General features: G+C 35.1%; 1 long non-coding RNA gene across 1 annotated transcript in view; it reads left to right on the forward strand.

Moving 5' to 3' along the window:
* The window catches only part of LOC111924630 (uncharacterized), a 44,937-nt gene extending 38,284 nt beyond the window's left edge, over positions 1 to 6,653 (forward strand). Inside the window, exon 5 of the long non-coding RNA XR_002861754.2 lies at positions 6,235 to 6,653. This is a non-coding gene — a long non-coding RNA (uncharacterized LOC111924630). The remainder of the gene's footprint in view (positions 1 to 6,234) is intronic.
* Positions 6,654 to 19,449: the final 12,796 nt, after the last annotated feature.

A 19,449-nucleotide genomic window follows, 5' to 3' on the forward strand; every position in this document is an offset into this window, starting at 1 on the left:
AAAGTAACAGAAGTGTTCCTTTGTATTAAATATTGTTATTAAGGAATTTAATTGATTCAACTCAAAATATCAGTTGCAACAGAAGTCTACCTAAGAAAAGTCTACCTAGCTTTCCTTGAAGAGAATTTCAAGGCATTCCTCTCAATGAGAAACCTACCATATGATAGAGAATCATAGAATTGCACAGGCTCAAAAAGACCTTTAAGATGACTGAATACTTCACACTTTCTCTTAGTTTGTATAATCAATATCTACTGTATACCTTTTTATTAGCGTATTCACCAAAAACTTATGAAAATGACAGTGATTTTTAGTACTTTGAAAATATTTTATTTCCCAAAGACTAGATCACGCATTTAGCCACCATTCTGAACAGTGTAAAAAGCAGACACCTGATGTATACATATGAGAAAAAGTTCCACATCAGAATTATGCCATGAATTAGGAATTTAGATTACAGACATATAAAAACCTCTTGAAAACAGATGTGATTTAGTTACAGTTTTTGCTCTGTTTATTCTAAAAAGCATATGGAATATATTAGTCATGAAATTAGCTCCTAGTAAGTAGGACTATGCATAATAGGTTATGTCTAAAGTTAAAATTCAACTATCTTCAGGTGAACACAACTTATATTCATCTCTAACATGACAAATTTAAATATGACAGTATCTAGACACTGTTGCAGTTCCATGTTAAGTATTCCAGCAGATGTCTTGCACCTATGTGGTCTATTTTTATATGGTAGGCATTGGCATATCTAAAAGAAAAATGGTTCAGTTCTGAAAGATGCTAAAATTCCTTCAGCTTTCTTTAATTTCACTGAGAATAACCAAAGTGGGAATAATTCAGTGGGGGGTCATTACTCTACATAGAAATATCTATGTTCTGCAGCTTCATTTGTAAAAACTGTGGACTCCAAAAAAACCCAAAGATATTCAATCCACTATGTATGTCCTTGCCGATTTTTAACATTAATTTCTGGCACCATTAAAAATAGCCAGACACTAATGATGGAAATAATGACAGTTGTAAAGAACTCATAATTTTTCAGAAGCCAGATTTCATCAAAACAGTTTTTAGCAGAAATAGCACAATATTTTTTGTATGAATAAATAAAAATTCTTGTAAAGTTACAAGAGATTATTCTATTTTGCATGATACAAATAAAACTGTCCTCACAAAATTGTAATCTTACACAATTTATGGTAGTTTCCTATAAATTACATGAGTATATTGGAAGCTTGTTAATAATTAAAAGTCTTTTACTTTTTCAACTCTCAAATAAGTATTAGAGTAAATAATTTCCAGTCTTCATCTGACATGACATCTAACCAATACAGGCATCACAAAATAAATAATTTATGAAAAATATTTATTTAAAGAGCTGTAATTTACCTTGCATTTACCATATGCCATTCATCCAAGTATCAGTATAAAATATTCATTAGAGAAACTCATTAAAACAAACTTCTATACAATGAGGTGACGGGCCAACAAAAAACATCAATCATCACAGGGGTTTAAGTTGTTATTAGTCCCTATACATAAACTAGTATTTCAAAGTTAAAAAATATGAATATTTCTACATTTACCCTGGAATCATCAGGGCTACATTAAAGCTTTTTCTTCACCTATTTCATGAGTCCCAAGAAATCCCTGACAGAACACAGAGATCTAATTTATTAATGATGAATAAATCTGATGTAATAATTAATGGGAAATCTATAGCTAATCTTAATGGAAGAATAGCTAGGCATGTAATGATATTTAAGTCTGGCATAAAAGATCTTAGTTCATGCATTACAAGCAGGGCAATTACCTGTGTGTGTATGCAACTCTAGATTAACAAAAGGGTACCAAGCATTAAAACAGCGCAGGACTCCCCACATCCAAAGATATGGAGTCTCATATAATTCAAAATACATTGTTTTGAAATAGAACCTGAGGTTAGGGAGATGATATATCAGAAAAAAACCAAAAGCTATCAATATTCTCCAGTCAAAAATGCCTATCTTGTACCAAAATTCTTTTAGGTAAGCGAAAAACATGAATTGAGGTCTGAATTCAGAAAATGCAACGTGCCACATCTGTACATTTATGGGATGCACCTACAAAGCCATGTACCTCACTCTATGCAGATTCTTCCACTTTAGGAAGTTCTGTTAAATATCTACTTCACACAGACTGCATTTCTATGATACTGTTGATCTGTGATTAAATGTTCTAATAAAATTAACTGGCTTTGCTACAAACAGAACATCTGGAGCAATGTTTAATTTCATGTCAAACACATACAGGAAACACCTGTCTAGGTGAAGTAATTTTTTAAAAAATGACATTAATCCATCTGTTGTGGAAATGCATGTCACAGTTGTCACATTAAAAAGTAATATCAACAACTACAGAAAAGGTAAATTATTTTGGAAGTAAGTCTAAAATGAAAAAAAAATTAATTAATCCAAATGTTACCATGTCAATCTGATTTCATACTGAATCAGATCTCCCATTTCAGATTAAAAATATCTTTCAATAATTACGTGATAAAACTTTTAGATGTGAAATTAAGTTACATAATTAGAAGATTAAAAGTATAGCCAGATTCTTCCTACACACCTGTTCAAAGCAGTGACTTAAATGACTCTTAATATGACTCTTAATATAAACAAAATAATTTTATAGGAAAGAAAAAGCACATAAAAAAGTTAAATATAGCTGTTATTTAGAGTTGGGACCCTCACAAGACAAAATGAGTAGAATGTTACGTTTCTGTAGAAGTGTGAAGAGTACATATGATAAATGACAGAAATATTCTTATTTTGTGGGATATTTCCAATATGTATTTTCTCTAAGATATTAGTACAATGTGTACTATATGTTTTTAAATACCCAGTGGAAGATGACCAAAATCAACAAAAAAGAAATAACTCCAATATCCATGGTTATGTGACCTTTTTGAGACAATTCCTCTGCCTTAACATTTCTCCATTATCTTGCTAACTTTAAATTAATTTTCAACCTAAAAGTAGTCTTCGAAGGCTATGAACTAGGTTTATTCTTCATTTGAGGTCAAATGAAAGAAATAAAAAGAAAAAAAATTATATTAAAAAAAATTGAGAAATTCCTGCTTCAAGAAATACTATGAAAGGGGCTGTAAAGAAACTTCACATGAGTAAAGTGTAATAATTAGGCATCACAGTGAATCAAAATGTCTCATCTTGTACTTTGCAATGTTAGAGGCAAAACAAGTGATCAAGCAAATATTTATTTGGTCTCTTTACCAGCTTGTATGCTCTTCAGCTTCCCATTTAATCTGGTTTTGGTTTAGGTAATATTAGGTTTGTTGAATAATTTCTTCTGTATTTAAAAATAAAATATTTTTTACCATCTTGAGTACAATCTGAATTACATAGTCATTTGTTGGGATGGTCCTTTGAGATGGGTTAGAGAATAAAATTCATCAGCAAATTGATGAATTATATTTTAATTGATAAAGTGTATTTTAAGGACCTTCAAAGTACTCTGAAAATGATTTTTTGACTGAAGTTTCTAGATCATCCTATATCATTACCAGCAGTGTGAAGACAAGACAATCCCAAGAGAATTGGGAGTGGTTTGTGAGGGCCTACTTGGACAGCCAAAGTCATATTGAGACTTACAAAGCCAAAAGCAGGGATATGAAGGTACATAACTATAGAAATCTCTGCTTGCATGACAAAGGGTCTCAAAAGAGACCATGGGGTTTATGCCTTACATGGTCCTGTTTTCAGGAGGGTGAGAGAGGTCCTTGATCTTTGTGAGGGACAAACAGAAAATCATGCTGGAATCATTACAGGAGTCAGTAGTACCATATGTGCTGCATTTCCACCGGAGTGGAAGTGGGTTTATGGCTTTAAGAACCTTGCTGAATCATGTAAAAAGCAGAAAACCTGGTATGATTGACAAATTAAGGCTTAGACATATGAAGTGGGGCAAAAGGTCAAAGTTCTGATCCCAGATTGGCAAGAAAACTGTAAACAGAGTAGGAGGGACTATTTAACAGCACTAGGCAGTTAAATTAAATTAATACAATTAATTTAATTAATTTAAATTTAATTAATGTTAAATTAATACAATATTGCTCTGTATCACAGAGCTTCCAGACAGACAGCAGAAACACAGACTCTACAGTTTTAGGACTAGCAAGATCTAGCAAGGAATCTTCTTTAACTAAATGTAGGCCCATTGTGGAATGGAGGTGAAATTCATAATGAATTCAAGAGGGAAGGCAAATAAAATACTGTGGTAGGGGGATTTCCCACTTCAGTCTGTATCCATGAAGGGAGTTCAGAGGACAGTGGTTCTGTCAGATGACAGCCAAGTTCTGTCACTAATGTACTCCAGACAAGCTGGGGCAGAGCTCCGCAGTAAAGCCCTGGGTGAGGCTTGACTCTTCAGAGGTACAATTAGAGAGGTGTAACAGTCATGTGAAAGGGAAGCCCTGTGTTGTTAACTGCAGCTTGTGGGCTGGACCTAGTGTCTTAACTGTTTTTAAATTCTCATAGGTTTTCTGTGATGGCATTGAGAGCTGTTTGCTTTGCTGCAGCAAGGTTACTTGGAATAGGGACTCAGAAAAGTGAATCTTGGTTTTTATATCAAGGTCTGAAAAAGTGAAAATGATCCATCAAAGATAAAAATAATTTTACAAAAGAAAACAATCAATCAGCTCTCTCTTTAAATGTTGGATAACCACCACAAGGTTGTTATCTATAATATCTCTCTCTAGACTTTTCCAATTTTCCTTATGGGACCACCAAAAGAAAAATACATAATTAATACTAACAGTCACAGCACACCTGAACAACAAACTCTCTTTTTCTACTGAATTCTTTTCATTCTTACTGAATTATCTTCACATATGTCAGTCTGTTCAGTCAGTCTGCAGCAGCCACATTGATTGGGAATGACAGTGTGAGCTCAGCTGGAATTAAGAGAGTTGGAAATATGAAAAAATTTGGGGTCACACTCTTTTTAGTTGTAAAGCTAAACAACTGAGAAGCAGAGAAGAAAACTGTCTCTGAATCCCTTGTGATGGCAGTGTGCAATTCTGGTGAAATAAAGCATGCGCATTGTTTGAACCACGTTTGGTGACTACACACCCCTGAGGTTTTCATACCTTCTCAGAAGAACAGTGCACAGCCACTGGGGCTCTCCCTTCCTGCAAATATTGCCACTAAAAGGAAAGAGTTGGAGAACAAGGAATCATAGAATCATTTATGTTGGAAAAGACCACTAAGATCATAGAATCATGAAATGGTTTGGGTTGGCCTTAAAGATCATCTAGGTCTAACCTCCTTGCTTTGGACAGGAACACTCTCCACTTGACCTGTTTTCTCAGAGCCCCATACAACCTGGCCTTAAATACTTCCAGAGATGGACCAATTACAACTTTTATGGGTAGCCTGTTCCAGTGCTTCACCACCCTCACATTAAAGAACTTTTTTCAAACATCTAACCCAAATGTAATGTCAGTTTGAAACTATTACCCCTTGTTATGGCACTACATGCCCTTATAAAAAGTCCTCTCCATCTTTCTTTGTAAGCTCCCTTCAGATACTGGAAGGCTGCAATTAGATAATTTTGAAGCCTTCTTGTTTCCATGCTGAACAGTCCCAATTCTCTTACCCTTTCCTCATAGGAGAGGTGCTTTATATCTCTAATTGACTTGGTGTCCCTCCTTTGGACTCTCTCCAACAAGTCCATGTCCTTCCTACACAGCATGTCCCAGAGCTGGGTGCAGCACAGCAGGTAGGGGCTCACCAGAGCAGAGGGACAGAATCCCCTCCCTCACCCAGCTGGCCACACTGCTTTTGATGCAGCCAGAATACACTTGGCTTTCTGAGCTGTCAGTGCACATTGTCAGGTCACACACAGCTTCTCATCCACCAGCACCCTCAATTTCTTCTTCCCAGTGAAGTGGTTAAATCACCATCACTGGAGTTATTTAATGGACTTGTAGATGCGGCATTTAGGAATATTGTTTAGTGGTGGACTTGGCAGTTTTAGGTTAACAATGATCTTAGAGGTCTTTTCAAACATAAATGAGCCTTTGATTCCCACACCACACTTGGAACCTCTGCAGGTGATTTCAGTAACCCAGGCAAAATATGAATGCCTTGTGACTCATTTTCATTTTCTGTTCTGTCAGTGCCCATGGGCTAGAAGTGCTCATTTAATCCTAAATGTTCTTCACAGGTGCTGCACAAGCCAACAACCCAGAGTATTATATAGGTTGTGACCTATCTTGCTTCATTGTCTGGCCTTATGATGGTTTCTGACAGGATAAGGAAGAGCTGACCTGCAACTACAAATGGGCAGAGATTGAGAAGCTGAGGATAAAGATGTGAGAGGAGAGAGAATGGCCCTACTAGAGATGTGGCAAGGAAGCAAAGCTGTCATCTTGAGCCATATACTTTTGCTGAAAAGTGTGATCTTGAGTTCAGCTTTTAAAGAGATTTTCAGCATGTGTCAGACCCCTCATTACATGCTTTTCTTTTCAGGCAGACGGGGACACAAACCCCTCCAGACAGACCACGGGGTAGCTTGGCAAGCTTGCTACTTCCCCAGTCCAGGGCAACTACTTAGTTATAACACCTTCCCCTGAATGTCCTGGGATAACCCAGGGATAGTCTGGGATAATCAGACTAGGCAGTGAGAAACTTTACAGGAAACCAAAAGCAAACACACAAATATCTAAAATAAAAATAAAATAAAAATAAAAAAAAATAAAATAAAAATAAAATAAACACACAAATATCTAAAGGAAATCAAGTATTCCAGAACTTCTCCTTGGTATGGGGCTTTTTGTTTTTTATTTGGTTTTGGAGGTTTTGTTTGTTTTGGTTTGGTTTTCTTTTGTTTTGTAGGTTTGGGGGATTGTTTGTTTTTTGTTTTGTTTGTTTGGGTTTTTAAATAATTTTTTTTTGTTCTTCTATTTGTAGGGCAGGATGACCCCTTCATATTCTTTTTTGCAACTACCTCTAAAGCATCAGAAAAGTACTTTCTAATACTATTTTTTGTGTGTGTGAAACCTTCCCCCAGAGGAAGTCTTCCTCTTGAAGAGGACATCCTGTGCATTCAATTTCAGTTCAATTTGAAGCATTCCAAGCCTAATGTTTTGCAGCTTTGGCTTCTCCAAAAACTGTACTGAACTTCCCCAGGTTTTCTGACAGCACTTTTAAAATGTGTTTTGGCCTCAGAAAAAGAGATTCATGGAAATCTCTTGTTTTTCAGCTTTCCAGTGGGGCAGAGGGTCTTGCAATGCTGTTTGCGAGGTCATTTTGGAAGTCATCTCTCGTCCCTTTGAGACATCTTTGTTTGTGTTTCATACTAGCATTTTTACACTCAGAAACAATAAATGATGTTGCTCTTTAGGAAAAAAACTTAGCATTTTTGATCTCTCCAAGTAGGACACTGGTACTTGGTCACAAATTGTCACATTCATGTTCTGAATTTGGTTCAATGCAATTTGGTTTATAAATAAATTTGGTTAATAAATAACAGAACATTCAGAAAGATTATCTGATCTGATCTTTGATATTCTGGTTAGCTTAAGATCAGTTTCATCATTTACATCCAGAAAAAACATCTTATAGAATCTTAGTTACAGCTGTGAGATATGAGGATCAGTCTTGCTCCTACAAATCCTATCTGGAAATTAGCTATTGGTGATTAAAAAAAAAATAAATAAAATTTTTCATTCCTACAGAAAATCAGTTCATACATCCCCCAGCATTTCCCTGTTCCCAAGTTTTTTTTAATATACCTGCATTTTTAAATGCAGAGAGAGAGGTATGTTGCCTTCATGCTGTTTTCTTTAAGTTGTGGAATCTGTAATTATAATCCTGTAAACATATAGATATGCTTATAATTAAATTTTATATAAATTGATTTTGGTTTATAAGGCTTTTATGGCTAGGAATTTTAAGTCTATACATCTGCATGCTCTCTTTTGTTATATACAAATGATAGCAGTTGCCATTTTATTAATAGTAAGATTTTCAGTCTGTTCAATCTATTCAATCTGTTGAGTTAGTAGAGTTTTCAGTCTGAATATTTATTGCACTTCAGAAGGACTTTACCAGTGGTTGCAAGCACATGTCTTGGTTCAAAATGATCCAGTACCAAAAAATGAGCTGTGGTGTACAAAATTATAGTTGAATTTAAAGCCTGAGATATTGTGAGGAATCTCCTGCATATTTAAGATTGAATTCTATGTATAGAACAATTGGAGAGATTCCAGCTCTGCAAAAGTTCCTGCTAGTGCTTTCAGTGAATCGAGGATTCCACATCATGTCTTCCCTGAGGATAAACAGATTCACCTGGTCATAAAATCAAAGAATCTATTCTTATTCTTCAAATTAATAGGAGTGGGAGAGCACATATTCTCATTGTCTGAGGGCATAACAAACTACAAGTAATTTGAATGGTAGCTGTGCCGCCTTTAAAAATTTATAAAATTTTAAAATATAAATAGCAAACAATATAACTTGTTATGTTCTTCAACCAACTAGAAGGAGGGCACGGATATTTGGTATTTGAAAAAAATAAATCTTTAAATCAAAAATCTGTTTCTATATTGGTTTCTTGGAAATAGCCTGCTAGCACTCATACGGAATTAAGAGGACCTTAGGTCAAAACAAATGAGAGAGAACTGTTTGCAATGTGTTGGTGATGTGAATAAATGTAAAAGATTCCTGTGTAGAATCTGTCAGCTTGCAATTTTGTGACAAACCACAGGATTATTTTGGTTCAGGAACCTGCATTATAATATAGAAACTGCTTTCCAACCTAAGCAAAATATATTTTCAGCTCAAGAATCAATATTTTATATTTGGGCACAATATACTGTCACACTGTGTGATGTTGCTAATGATGTGCTATGAGCTGATGAGATACCGGTTACTTGCAAAAAATGTAAAGTGACATTCTATGCACCTACCTTCAGCAGGAAAAGCCCTTGTAACTTATATCATGTAGTAACAATGATACAGCCAACTGACACCAATTAAAAAGTCACAAATGGCTGCTTTTCTCTAATGTTCAAAGAGCTCAAGGAATTTAGATGTGTACATTAAGGATCAGATGCTTGGTTGCATATTCTACAAACTATGTTTTAAACAAATCAGCATACAGATGGTTGTGACAATAACTACCAGGAAAAAGTGAAGGGTGAACTGTCACAAAGTTTGACAGGCCATTGCATATTGAGAGTCTTTCTCTATTGCTCTTTGAATAGTCAGTCCCACAGTATTTCTATACTCTGTCTTGCAGGCAGATGGAGGGTGGGTAAATATTCTGATTAAGGCAAGGGACTGGAGATACATGAAAACTGCAATAAATATTTTTATCCTTCTATAAGAACTTCCAATTTGTCCTTGGATAAACATTCAGTCAGCCTGACTTGGTTATCTGCATCTGCAAAGCTTGGATACTGCAACCTTCCAATCTAAATTTTTCTGCACGTTAGCAAGACACTAAGGTACCATGACAATTGAATTACTATCATAGGCTAAATTTAATTATTTTCTAGATAATTTTGCAGATTTTTTTTAAAGGTTTTTGAAGAAGCCTTAATTGCCAAAAACCTGTACACCAAATTAGAGAATCTTGAACTAGTGACACAGAACAGGAAACAGACATTTGAGGACAAAAGGATTAATAAGTTCCCTGGAGAAGAAAAGAGGTATGAAATACACATCTGGGCTTATCCAGAAATACTGACAAAAAGGGGAAAATGGCAGAAAAACACAGCATGTAATCAAATATAAAAAGAGGAAGGAACAGACATGTATTAAAAGTGCCAAGGTCACTTTTTGGAAGGCTGGTGAAATTTACTTGGGATAATTAATGTTAGAACTCTCCTCTGCACCCAGGTAATCAGGTAGGACTGCATCTATGGATAGCGTTATCTGTAAAATTAATGGAGAGAAACACTATTCTCAACAGTTATGACACTTAGAAATTTTAATTCTCAAGGTACATGTTAGAGAACAAATGCAACTAATAGCCAAAGGAACTCTGTATTCCTAGATGTGTTTAGCTGACATGTTTCTTAATCAACTATCCCCCAGAAGTACTTTTGGTGAAAGTAACCTTCAGTAATTAACATGGAGTTAATTAAAAAGTAGATTCAATTTAAATTAAAGGGAAACTATATAAAACTAGGACAGTCAGCAAGGTTTGGGATTTCAGAAGGATCTATTTTGATATGGGAATTAAATAGTAAAGTAGGTTTTGTATAAAAACCTTGAATATAGTCAACCTGAGCTGAAGAACTTAAAGTCTGAAGCTTTTCCAAGTCAAAAGTGTTAAACTTAACAGTAAGATATGCCATATGGATAAAGAAAAGAGACCTTACAAAAAGAGGATTTATATGTGTATAACCCTCTCAGAACATGTATAAGCAGAGGCATATACATAATGGGAACAAAGTACGACAGTGAAGGTAATGTTTTAAAGTCAAGTTGGGATGGAGTTTGCTAGGAAATGTAAAGTGGCTGTAGTGTCTTAAAAGCAGGTTGGTCTTCATCCCACTGCTTCAACTAGAACACCATTCAAGATTTCCTGTGACCAAGCACTTCAAAGCTTCCTTTTATTTTTTCCCTCACCAACTTGCAGACATTCAGGACCAATTACACACTACTATTACTAGGAACAATATTTACGTTTGGTTTAACTCTCTCTTCCCCCTTTCTGACGCTCTCAAGGAAAGCAGGTAATCCCAACTGTTTTTCTTCTGCTTTTGTTTCCTTTAGTATACTTTTAGTTTCACTGAATCCTTGAATGATGGCAAAAGGAGCTGTGGCCATTAACAAGGTGAACTATAATGAATATTTCCCTATTGCTGTCTTTGACCCCTCACTAAAGGGCACTAAATTTTCCTTTTCTTGTGTCCAAAATAGTGCTGATGTCATGGTCAACAATCAATACACCTCCTACCAACCCTTCTTGAGTTGTTTCCCTTGGATGAGTACCGAAAATAAATATGCCTATCAAAAAAACGTTAGTAATACTAGGATGAAAGAAAAACTAGTTCAGATGAAATATTATGTTGATTAGTCCCAGCTGAGGAACTGGAAATAAGTTTTCAGTTACTACATTTTTCTGGAAATTGGAAGGACATTCCTAACTCACTGCTCTACCTAAGACTCTCGTGTCCTTATAAACATATTGCAGTAAAAAAAAAAAAAAAATCCTAAATAGTTTTCAGATAGAGTTAATAACTCTGAAAGGTATTATATGATGTGTTGTCTGTAATTTGAATAGAATACTCAAAATGTCTTCTGTTGTATGTTTTAGTTGATTCTTATTTTCTTTCCATGATTAGATTTCTCTCCCTATTCCTTAAATAAAGCAGTTTTATTTCTCCTTTAGTGTTTGATTTACTTTGAAAAATACAGAAAATCTGGCTGTTGGCTTTTCTTCATGTTTTTGTTTGTTTTGGTTGGTTTGTTTTGTTTTTCGAACAGAGAAAGGCCGGTCCTACTGTTGATGCATCATCTCCGTTTGTCTCCTTGAATTTATGGTTCAGTTTTAAGCAGCACTTTTTAAAAGACAATGGCATTTCCAGATTTGAACCCTGATAAAAAGCATGACACAGAGGGAGAAGGAATAAAATGCCTGGAAAATTAAGACTTATGGCAATGTAATGACCCAAGAAGAAAGCACTTCCACTATAGAGAATTCCCTACAGTAATTTTGGAAATCTCATTACAGACAGATCTTCTGTTACTTCAAGGATAGTTTCAAATACAATTTCCCTGCATTTCTGTGTAATGATAAGAAGTTCTATCTGCTGCTTAAGGCCCAACTCGTGAACATCTGCAATTCAGGACATTGTGTAGAAAAAATAAAGAGTGTAGTATGCCAATTAAATCTCCCAGAAGACTGGATTACCACAGTTTTGTTTGATCATACCCTTGTTTAGTGTTTTGCAGGGTAATAAATAGCAGAGAGAGATGTAATACGCCTGTTTGTTCAAGTTCGAGTGTTACATTTTCACTTGGAAAGCCAATATTAGCTGTTTCATGTTCTTAGGGAGGAAGAAAAAGAATAAGGAGTCCCTTGTTCAAAATGGCTCAACAGCTGGCCTTTCCTTTTGAATGAAAATGAAGGGGAAAAAAGGAATCAAAACAAGACATTGCAATCATACACTCTGCTATAGGATCCTTTCCTCAAACCTTGCTTTCTTTAGCAGCTAAAACTGCTTTTTAGCTTTTTAGAGATGCCTGGTGTTACTAGTTTGATGACAGAAGAGCAGAGGACAAACATCCTTCTTGATGCAAAATAGTTAAGGAAAAAATGGTTGCTTTAAGTAATTTAAAATTGCCCTCACAGATGCTAAAAATAATTTTAGAATAATTTTTCTGAAGCTGCTGCTAGGTGCACACTGCATCAGTAATAAAAAAAAAAAAAAAGCCAAACCTTATATAAAAGTTACCAATATGTATTTAATAGCATCTCTATTATTTTCTCATTAATCTGTTTTTTTCTCCTAAAGTATATATTAATTTATCTATAAAAATATTACTGCTCTTTTGAAAAGATTTCTGCTGACTGGTCTGTTATTTCACAGGATTAATACTGGATGAAGGGAAAGCTACCACTCTCTGATTGTTTCTCTTGGGTGCATATGTCACCTTTCCTTTAAGTTAATAATTTCATAACTGGTGATATGGCCGATTTGCTCATGAAAATAAAGGCACTCTGATCCTATATGTTATTTATCATTTGGTCTCACAAAGAGAGCACATTTTGATGTACAAATCCATTCTCAAACAAATCTGATTCCTTGCTAATCCATAGAATATTTTGATCTTTACTAGGTAATGAAGTCTTCATTTTTATGTGTAAAAAAAATCTCATGTATAATACAAACAACATTATCTCTAAAACTGTGATACATCATCATACATGCAAAACCAAAGCCTTGGGTAAGACAGACTGGCAAGTTAGATGAACCACTTCAATTTTCCATCAATCAAATTATAGTTTATTGTTCAGCTGAACTACCTCAGGCAACACAAATCTAAAAACTGTCATTTTGGAAACATTACATTTTTTTTCTGTCACATTATAACCCAAGCCACAGCCATAAAAAAGAATGTCATACCATTACTGACTGTAATATTCCTTAATTTAAGAACAGCTAATTCATCTGCAATATATACAGTGTTCCTAGGATTTGGAGCTTATAGCAGTGTTAAGTTACAGTAATCTTATCAAATCCCATTAGTACATGTATTATTTTTTAAATAATGGAGAATTTTACAAATTCAATTAAGAATAGAATGGTTGTTTATAACAGCATTTTAATGCCTACATTAGAAATAAGGTTTACATTTCAGAATCATCTAATATTTCAATTATTTGGTTACTGTGAACCCTAAATTGTAGGGAATTTAATTAAAAATTTGGCTTCTATGGAATACACTTGATGAAATAATGTGGTGTCTTTTTTCTATTTCTTTACAGCAATATGTGTCATCACTCTAAGGCTCAGAAGTTAAAAATAAATCCAATAAATGTTACAGGTCTGTGTTCTGTCACCCAAAATGCACCTATATCTTTTTTGCTATTTAGGCTATGGAATTCCCCTAACATTGAAAATAGGGAATGTAATGCTTGTACATTTCAAATGTTCTCTTTGCCACTTACCCTAAATTTCTAAATGATAACTTTATGGTGTTCCTTTATTTATCCACATTGAAGTGCATGTATGAGTTAATGGAAGAGTAAAGGCTGAGAATTACAATGAGAGGTTATATTTCTTCCCTGGTTAAAATATATAGCATTGAGAGTGTGAAAACAAAGAGAGTTGCTTTGAATAAATAAATAAAAGTATTCTTCCCTCACCATCTATATGCTTAAAAATATAATCATGTTACCCTAGGAAATAATAAACTTAATTAGAACACCACTCTTTAAATAATACATGATGAAATTTAAAGATAACTGAGATGCTGTGAGAACATACACTTCACTGCAAAGATATATATCATGAGGACACCTGTCCCCCTTAATTGACTACCTGCTAAAAGAAAAACCTGCTAAAAGAGCAGATTTACTGTGTAGTGAGGCAATGAATTTAAGAGGTCTCTGCTGAATAAAAAACTGGTTCCATTGGTTGAGCCGAGCCATGTTCTTGAGCAAGTTCAGACATATTAACTGAGCTTTTATGTGTTTTTATGCACCATTTATTTTTGAAAAATCAGGAATTTTCACTGCAACAATTACTTATGCACCAAAGTAATAAAATTCCAGTGGTTGATATTCACCAAATCTATGCTAAGCATATTCCAGCAAGGATTATTGTACACAGTTTGTATGTACATGCAAAAAGGTGAGGGAAATCAGTGCAGGACTACTAAGTGGAAAGAATTTAATCGTAGTGGTTTTGGTTTTGTTTTCCTTTGAGTTGGATTGAGTTATTTCATGTAAGGTGCAAATTTTCCTAATGGATATATTTCTGCTATTGTAATTCTTACAGTTGCTCGTTATATTCATGGTACCAGTTTCAATCAGTATAATACACTTCCAAAGGTAGAGAGTAAACAAGAATCAGATCTTTGCAGAGCTTTCTTTCGATGACCACACTAAGGCTCTTGAGTGCACCAGAATTTTTTGGGAACCAGAAATACCAGTCCTAAATTTTCAGGGCATATTGCAATTTAAGCCACCTCATTCCCTATTCATTGAAAAGTGTCACACTGGCAAGTATCTTAAGAAGCAGTTAAAGAAGGTAGGCATCAGATCTTTTCTAACAAACAAACCTATAACTTCTAGTTTTATGTTTGTTCTGTAACAACAATTTTTCTATTTTATACTATTTTGTTTCTACTCCTAAAAAAAATTTTCTCTGACCTGAAAGAGGCTGTCCAATCACTTTTCTGTCTCAGATGTGAATTTTCCAGATCTAAATGAACCTTGAGAACATCCGATCTTTATCCACAAGGAATGTAAAAGAGACGCAGGAAGAGAGTATCATAAAACTAGTTACAATGAAAAAATGTGACTGACCCATCTAAAACTCAGTGAGATGGGTTAAAGTTGCTTCCTCTCAAGTGAAAACACAGTTTTTGTGACTCATTCTACTGACTCATGAATATATGTATATTTTCACTGTCTATAAAAATTCTTGTTTTATCCTGTTTTACAGGAAGCTGGACTTTCTTACTGTGTTACTAGCTGCTGGCAATGGAAGCATCCAAACCTTTGGCATATTCAGCCTTGCAATAAAATCCAGGGTGTTTCCTAGATACGGTATAATTAACTTCAAATGCTATGTTAGAATTATGTTAGGGTGTGACTTAGACAAAATAAAGCACTTCTAAGTGAAGACTGATGTGCAATTCTAAATGTACTCTTTTTTTGTCTGTAGGTACTATAAATACTTTAGAGTATGATAGATAGCACCAAATCAAAGCAGTTTATGTCCCTTAAATTCTTGATTTTAATTTTACAACACAAGATAGATTATTTTTGGCTGTATCATTTTTTCCCTTTGATTTTATTTTTGGCTGATTTAAACTGTTGCTGTTCAAGCTATGAGTAAAGCCTAGCAAGTCATAGCCACATTTTGCCTAGTTGCATCTAAGATTATGCATTAGGATTTCTTCAGTCTTAGTAATTGTGTTGGTTTTGCATGGCCTGGTGTGAGAAGCCACCAGAAGCTTCCACCCTGTCCATCAGAGCCAATCCCAGATGGCTCTGAAGATGGACATGCTGCTGGCCAGAGCTGGGCCAATTAGAGATGATGGTAACGCCTCTGCGATAGCATATACATGAAGAAGTCAAAACAAAGGTGGTTGGGCAGTTTGATTTCCAGCTAGACAAGAGAAGGAGGTGATAACATGTGTGGGAAACACAACACGGAGAGACCAAGGTCAGTGGAGAAGGAGGGGGAGGAACCTCAGCGGATGAACTGACCAGAAGCCCCATCCCCTGTGCTGTTGGTGAGTAGGAGGGAAGGGGTTGGGGGAGAAAAGGTGTTTTTTAAGGGCTTGTTTTACTTCTCATTATTTTCCTCTGATATTGTTACTTATAAACTTACTTTGTACTTCTAAACTGAGCCTGTTTTGCCCTTGGAGTGTTCTCTCTTGTTCCTTAACTCGTGAACCCTTTGTTTAAATTTTTCTCTCTTCTGCCCAGCTGTAGCAGGGGAGGGTGAGTGAGCGACTTTTGTGGGTGCCTGGCATCTGGTCAGTGTCAAACCATGACTGTAACTGGGTATAAAGCTTAATAAAATTAACATGGAAGCTCTCTAGTAGGCAGAATCTGACATTATAAGTGTTTGCACATACCTGTTTCAGATCCTTTATAAATCCTATCAGCCAGTACATTTACATGGATATATTCCCTTCTAGTTTGCAAGTACAGCTTCCAAAGTAATTTTTCTTGTTTCAGTCATGCCAGTGAAGCAGCCTCTAAAATATGTCACAAGCTTTACGGTTCTTTTCTTTAGAGGCATATTCAATCAGCCTATTTTTCTTTTCTTCCAACAAGCTGTAACTTGGCTGCTTCCAGGTAAGTTTATTTTCACCCATTTGTTTGTGCGGCTGTCAGGATGGGATCCAGAGTGCACGGGTCCAGTGCTGTCTAAGCCCTGAGACCCTCACCGCACTTCTGAGTGCCCCAGGAGAAGGAGGATAGATGCTGGTGTCTCTACCCTGCAGCCATGTTTTGAAGGGGCAGCAGCAGGGCTCTGTTATTGACTTCCATTCACTCACCCAGACTGTACCCAACAGAGCTCCCTCCAGCGTGAAAGGCTTTGTTCTAAAACAGTGGCCCTTTGTCATCGTCAATTGACACACTTCACCAAGAGTCATATCTCAGTTATGTCCTCTGCAATCTGATTTCTAGAGCACTAATATTTTTCACTTTTCTCTTATTCCTTGGTTAACCACCTTATATTAGGGAAAGTACAAGCAGTAGGAAACATGGATGTGGCAAAAAACTATAGTTCAGACATTTTCACGATAAAGAGTTTTTAGTAGTTACAGCCTAGAAAAAAAGTGAACTGAAATGAAAAGGTGGATACATCTTTAATAAGAACTTGTGGACGGGTTTCATTTATGATCCTATTGCAATGACATGATCTCAGACTCTCCCTTCAGTTTATAAATAGTGAAAAAAAATCAATAAATGGGAATTCATTCATTTTTTCATTAAGCCAATGTGTTAGTAGAGAAATATGGCAGATCCCCAGGTATTCAAACACTGCCTGCAGCTTGCCCCTATCTGAGATCCTTTTTCCCCTTTGTCACATTTTAAAATTCTTTCAAAGGTGACCATCAAATGAGGAGACAGTAAGGTTTTTAACGAGGCAGTCATTTTTAACTATCAAAGTTCTTTTCATTCTCTACAGATACATACCAAGTAAGACTGGATTTGTAAATTCAGGCCATGGTATAAAACACAGAAAAAAACCAAAAAAAAATTGCTTGTGACATTATTATTTTGGACTGGTTGGATCATTGGAGAATGTTCTAAAAAAATTTTACAAGTTTGAGTCCAAACAGATCTTTTAGAGAACAGACTTACAACATTACAGGCACAAGTTAATCAAAGCAACACTTTCTCTTAGGTTGGTGAGCAGAGGAGGCATATAGGGAAAAGGAAAGAGAGAAAAAGTTTCTTTAAACAAGTGCATGCAAAGAACTAGAAAGTACTTTGATACTACTTTTTTCCCGAATAAAAATGTGCTCTCTTTTATGGAGGATGAAGCTGTAACTCAGTATCTCTGTGCTTCTGAGTGTGTTAATCCTATACAAATGATGAGTATGGAGCAGTACCAACCATGAAATCTTACAGCTCTTTCATTTGTTAAGACATGGAGCACTATTTTTTTACATGTGACTTGAAAGATAAAATGCTATGAAATACCAAAGAATATAAAAACTAGGAGCCAGAAAATGAGTGGTAGACTTTGAAAATACATCATATTGTGGGAAAATGACCCAAATGTTCTAGTTTTTATGAGGGTGCTTGCTCCCCTTCTGACCTTTTTTCCAGATTTGTATTTGGAGCTAGAAGGATATATTTCCCCTTTTGGAAATCTCTTTAAGAAGGCCTGTGGACAACATGTGTTGGATCAAATATTTCAGAACTTTAAGGTCTTTCAAAGCCTTTTTTTTTTTTTTCTTTTTTTTTTTTTGATAGTGCAGTTCTTTTCATTACTACCCATTTTGATGATGGTGAACTGTTTGGGAAAAAATGTGAACCTACTCAAAGATCATTGGTTAAAAAAAATCTGAACCAAACTGAAGAAGATATTTTTCATGGTATTTCTCTGTTTCTGTTTTAGAAGCTCTGAAGTACAAGTGGTGTGTGATTTTTTTTTATGTGTGTATGTGTGTCTTTGTATGCTTTTGTGTCTTGCACATAAAGACAATGTTTGACTATGATACAATTAGCCTGAAGCTGACCCACACTTCTATGACATGGTCACTAGGCAGAATGTGACTATCCCAAAGACACAGAAACTCTTTCTGGATCTGAAATGAATTTTTGTATTTTTAGTTTATTCATAATTTTGTACTATTCTTGCCCACACTGAAATATTTTATATATGCATATATATGCATATATATACAGCAAGTGCAAAGGAAAAAATATCAACTCTGTAAATATATATTGTATGTACTTCATGATTTCTGAAATTTTGAAATATATTTCCTGAATAGTTACACTTATTATAGATTGCTCCCTTAGAACTTCAGTGTCTCTGTCTTTCTCTTTTTTATATATATGTGCATATAATGTGGTATCATGTAATGTGGTATCAGATTCACTGGAAAAGATCTGTATTCATTAAAGATGGCAGAGTCAAACTCTATACCAATGACACCATTGTTATATATACAGCTACTGAGGTAATCAACAAAATTAAACAGCTGAGGTAGAATAGTAATGTTAAAAAAAAGTCAAATAAAGAAATCAAGTTATAAGGGTAATCAATAATTTTTCATATTTGCATGCAAAAATATTTAAATTTAAATAATGGGAAAAACATTCTTAATTAGAAGAGCAGTATTTGAACAGTTTACTCAGTGAGGTTGAGGAAATCCCTGCAATGGCTATTTTTTAAGAGCATAAGACAAATATCTGCCAGTAACACTGTGTAACTTATCCCATACAGAGCAGGAGTGTAGATTAGATGACCTCTTAAGGTCCCTTCCAGCACATCTCCATGAAGTTCTGATTGAAAAAAGCCAAAAACAAATATTTATCAGACTTTTTTTTGTTCACATAGTTGGTTACTTTATGGTTCTATCTATGAAAGAGCAATGAACTGGAAGGGACTGACAGCAAATGTTTTAATTTGGCAGTTTAGGGGAAAAAATATCTTTGCACTTATTTTGATGTCTGTTACTGGCAAAATACACAAATGAAAAGCTGCCAAAATGT

The sequence above is a fragment of the Cyanistes caeruleus genome, chromosome 1, assembly GCF_971803275.1.
Source record: "Cyanistes caeruleus chromosome 1, bCyaCae1.hap1.1, whole genome shotgun sequence".
NCBI classification, from domain to species: domain Eukaryota; kingdom Metazoa; phylum Chordata; class Aves; order Passeriformes; family Paridae; genus Cyanistes; species Cyanistes caeruleus.